Source organism: Pristiophorus japonicus, chromosome 10, assembly GCF_044704955.1.
Source record: "Pristiophorus japonicus isolate sPriJap1 chromosome 10, sPriJap1.hap1, whole genome shotgun sequence".
NCBI classification, from domain to species: Eukaryota; Metazoa; Chordata; class Chondrichthyes; family Pristiophoridae; genus Pristiophorus; species Pristiophorus japonicus.
The window spans coordinates 122,802,637-122,808,057 of NC_091986.1; positions in this window are offsets into that span (position 1 = coordinate 122,802,637).

The window sequence follows — 5,421 nt, forward strand, 5'->3', positions numbered from 1 at the left end:
CCATGTGCTTTAACTTCTTTGCACATTAATCTCTTGTGTGGGACCTTGTCGAAAGCCTTCTGAAAGTCCAAATATACCACATCAACTGGTTCTCCCTTGTCCACTCTACTGGAAACATCCTCAAAAAATTCCAGAAGATTTGTCAAGCATGATTTCCCTTTCACAAATCCATGCTGACTTGGACCTATCATGTCACCTCTTTCCAAATGCACTGCTATGACATCCTTAATAATTGATTCCATCATTTTACCCACTACCGATGTCAGGCTGACCGGTCTATAATTCCCTGTTTTCTCTCTCCCTCCTTTTTTAAAAAGTGGGGTTACATTGGCTACCCTCCACTCCATAGGAACTGATCCAGAGTCTATGGAATGTTGGAAAATGACTGTCAATGCATCCGCTATTTCCAAGGCCACCTCCTTAAGTACTCTGGGATACAGTCCATCAGGCCCTGGAGATTTATCGGCCTTCAATTCCATCAATTTCCCCAACACAATTTCCCGACTAATAAGGATTTCCCTCAGTTCCTCCTTACTAGACCCTCTGACTCCTTTTATATCTGGAAGGTTGTTTGTGTCCTCCTTAGTGAATACCGAACCAATGTACTTGTTCATTTGGTCTGCCATTTCTTTGTTCCCAGTTATGACTTCCCCTGATTCTGACTGCAGGGGACCTACATTTGTCTTTGCTGACGTTTTTCTCTTTACATATCTATAGAAGCTTTTCAGTCCATCTTAATGTTCCCTGCAAGCTTCCTCTCCTACTCTATTTTCCCTGCTCTAATCAAACCCTTTGTCGTCCTCTGCTGAGTTCCAAATTTCTCCCAGTCCCCGGGTTCGCTGCTATTTCTGGCCAATTTGTATGCCACTTCCTTGGCTTTAAGACTATCCCTGATTTCCCTTGATAGCCACGGTTGAGCCACCTTCCCTTTTTTATTTTTACGCCAAACAGGGATGTACAATTGTTGTAGTTCATCCATGCAGTCTCTAAATGTCTGCCATTGCCCATCCACAGTCAACCCCTTAAGTATCATTCGCCAATCGATCCTAGCCAATTCACACCTCATACCTTGAAAGTTACCCTTCTTTCAGTTCTGGACCATGGTCTCTGAATTAACTGTTTCATTCTCCATCCTAATGTAGAATTCCACCATATTATGGTCACTCTTCCCCAAGGGGCCTCGCACAATGAGATTGCTAATTAATCCTCTCTCGTTACACAACACCCAGTCTGATGGCCTCCCCCCTAGTTGATTCCTCGACATATTGGTCTCGAAAACCATCCCTTATGCACTCCAGGAAATCCTCCTCCACCGTATTGCTTCCCGTTTGGTTAGCCCAATCTATATACATATTAAAGTCACCCATGATAACTGCTGCACCTTTTTGCATGCTCCCCTACTTTCCTGTTTGATGCCCTCCCCAACATCACTACTACTGTTTGGAGGTCTGTACACAACTCCCACTAACGTGTTTTGCCCTTTGGTGTTCTGCAGCTCTACCCATATAGATTCCACATCATCCAAGCTGATGCCCTTCCTAACTATTGCATTAATCTCCTCTTTCACCAGCAATGCTACCCCACCTCCTTTTCCTTTTATTCTATCCTTCCTGAATGTTGAGTACCCTTGGATGTTGAGTTCCCAGCCCTGATCATCCTGGAGCCACGTCTCTGTAATCCCAATCACATCATATCAGTTAATATCTATTTGCACAGTTAATTCATCCACCTTATTATGGATACTCATTGCATTAAGACACAAAGCCTTCAGGCTTGTTTTTTTAACACCCTTTGTCCTTTTAGAATTATGATGTGGTGTGGCCCTTTTTGTTTCTTGCCTTTGTTTACTCAGCCTTTCACTGTTGCTTTTTACCTTTCTACCCTCTGTTTCTGACTCCATATGACTTTGCCCTGTCTCACTGCATAGGTTCCCATCCCCCTGCCATATTAGTTAAACACTCCCAAACTGCATTAGCAAATGTTACCCCTAGGACATCAGTTCCAGTCCTGCCCAAGTGCAGGCCGTACCTTTTGTACAGGTCCCACTTCCCCCAGAACTGGTTCCAATGTCCCAGGAATTTGAATCCCTCCCTCTTGCACCACTGCTCAAGCCACGTATTTATTCTAACTATCCTGTTCCCTCTACTCTGATTAGCACGTGACACTGGTAGCAATCCAGAGATTACTGCCTTTGAGGTCCTACTTTTTAATTTAACTCCAAGCTCCCTAAATTCATCTTGTATGACTTCTTTCCACTTCTTACCTATATCGTTGGTACCTACATGTACCACGACAACTGGCTGTTCACCCTTCCTCTCCAGAATGCTCTGCAGCCGCTCCGAGACATCCTTGACCCTTGCACCAGGGAGGCAACATACCATCCTGGAATCTCAATTGCGGCCCCAGAAACTCCTATCTATTCCCCTTACAATAGAGTCCCCTATCACTATAGCCCTCCCACTCTTTTTCCCGCCCTTCTGTGCAACAGAGCCACCCCATGAACCTGGCTGCTGGTGCCTTCCCCTGGTAAGTCATCTCCCCCAACAGTATCCAAAATGGTATATCTGTTTTGGAGGGAGATGAGCACAGGGGGCTCCTGCACTACCTTCCTGCTCTTGCTTTGTCTCTTGGTCACCCATTCACTATCTGTCCTAACCCTTACCTGCGGTGTGACCAACTCACTAAATGTGCTATCCACAGCATTCTCAGCATCACGCATGCTCCAGAGTGAGTCCATCCGCAGCTCCAGTGCCGTCATGCCATCTGTCAGGAGCTGCAGCCGGACACATTTCCTGCACACATAGTAGTCAGGGACACTGGAAGCGTCCCTGATTTCCCACAGAGCACAGAAGGAGCATGACACGGGTCTGAGCTCTCCTGCCATGACTTAACCCTTAAATCATCTGAGCTATCCTGCGATTCCTACTCTGACTAGCACGTGGCACTGGTAGCAATCCCGAGATTACTACTTTTGAGGTCCGACATTTTAATTTAGCAAGAATCTCGAAAGCGAATCTCTAAGACAGAGGAAACGAGGCTTAGTAAGTAGTAAGCAAGGAGGTCTTCCTGTGCTAAATGGTATCTACTTTAATGCAAGGAGTATTGCGAATAAAGCGGATGAGCTTAGAGCACAGGTGGACACTTGGGAGTATGACACTATAGCCATTACAGAAACATGGCTGAAAGAGGGGCAGGTTTGGCAGATCAATATTCCTGGTTACAGCATTTTTAAACAGGATAGAGAGGGGGTTAAAAAGAGGAGGTGGGGGTTGGGGGGCAGGGGTTATGGTACTGATTAAAGAAACTATTACAGCGGTGAGGAGGAATGATATGTTTGAGGGATCATCAGATGAGGCCATATTGGTCGAATTGAAAAACAAAAAGGGGCGATCACACTGCTGGGCGTGTGTATTATAGACCCCCAAACAGTGGGAGGGAGATAAAGGAGCAACTATGTAGGCAAATTGCTGTGAAGTCCAAAAACCATAGGGTAGTAATAGTAGGGGATTTTAACTATCCAAATATGGATTGGGACAAATACAGTGTGAAGTGTATAGAGGGTGCGGAATTCTTGAAATACAGTCAAGAGAACTTTTTTAGTCAGTATGTAGCAAGCCCAAAAAGAGAGGGGGCGGTCTTGGATTTAGTTTTGTGAAATGAAGCTGGGCAGGTTGAAGGGATATTAGTGGGAGAGCACTTGGGTGCTAGTGACCATAATTCAGTCAGATTCAAGTTGGTTCTGGATAAGGGCAAGAATAGACCTGGAATAAAAGTTCTGGATTGGGGAAAAGCTAATTTTTCAAAGTTAAGGAGTGATTTGGCCATAGTGGACTGGAAACAACTACTTATCGGAACAGTGGGAGGCATCCAAGGAGGAGTTCTGGAAAGCTCAGGCCAAACATGTGCCTTAAAGAAAAAGGTTGGGAATAATAATTCTAGAGCCTCCTGGATGTCTAGGGACTTACAAGGGAGGATAAAGAAAAAAAGGGACGCTTATGTCATATGCCAATGGCTAAATACTATAGAATTTTTAGAGGAATATAGAAAGTTAAGAGGCAAATTTAAAAAGGATATTAGGAATGCTCAGAGAGAGCACGAGAAATTTTTGGCTAGTAAAATTAAGGAAAACCCTAAGGTGTTCTGTAAATATATTAAGAATAAGATGGTAACTAAAGAAAGGGTAGGGCCTATTAGAGACCATGAGGGTAATCTTTGTGTGGAGGTTAAAAATGTTGGTGAGGTTCTTAATGAATACTTTGCATCTGTTTTCACTAAGGAAAGGGGCAATGCAGATACTGCTATCGAGGAGGAGTGTGATATTCTGGATGAAATAAAAATAGTGAGAGAGGAAGTATTAAGGGGTTTAGCAGCTTTGAAGGAAGATAAGTCCCCAGGCCCAGATGAAATGCATCCCAGGCTGATGAGTAAAGTAAAAGAGAAAATAGCAGAGGCCTTGACCATCATTTTCCAGTCCTCTTTGGATCTGGGCATGGTGCCGGAGGATTGGAGGACTGCTAATGTAGTACCCTTGTTTAAGAAGGGAGAAAAGGATAGGCCGAGTAATTACAGGCCAGTCAGCCTAACCTCAGTGGTGGGAAAATTATTGGAAAAAATCCTTAAAGACAGGATAAACCTATATTTGGAAAGGCAAAGACAGTCAACATGGATTTGTTGAGGGAAAATCGTGTTTGACTAACCTGATTGAATTTTTTGAGGAGGTAACCAAGAGGGTCGATGAGGGTAGTGTGTACGATGTAGTGTATATGGACTTTAGAAAAGCTTTTGATAAGGTCCCACATAGTAGAATGGTCATGAAGGTTAAAGCCCATGGGATACAGGGCAAAGTGACAAGTTGGATCCAAAATTGGCTTGGAGGTCAGAAGCAAAGGTTAATGGTTGATGGATGTTTTTGTGACTGGAAGGATGTTTTTGTGACTGGAAGGATGTTTCCAGTGGGGTTTCGCAGGACTTCGTACTGGGTCCCTTGTTTTTTGTGGTATCTATCAACGATTTAGATTTGAATATAGGGAGTTTGATTCAGAAGTTTGCAAACGATACTAAAATTGGCTGTGTGGTTGATAATGAAGAGGAAAGTCATGGGCTGCAGGAGGATATCAATCTACTGGTCAGGTGGGCAGAGCAGTGGCAAATGGAATTTAATTCAGAGAAGTGTGAGGTAATGCATTTTGGGAGGGCTAATAAGGAAAAGTTATATACATTAAGCAGTAGGCCACTTTATTGTGTAGATGAACAAAGGGACCTTGGAGTGCTTGTCCACAGATCCCTGGAAGTAGCAGGCCAGGTGGATATGGTGGTTAAGAAGGCATACAGAATGCTTGCATTTATTGGCCGAGGCATAGAATACAAGAGCAAGGAGGTTATGTTTAAATTGTATAATACTTTGGTTAGGCCAGTGCTGGA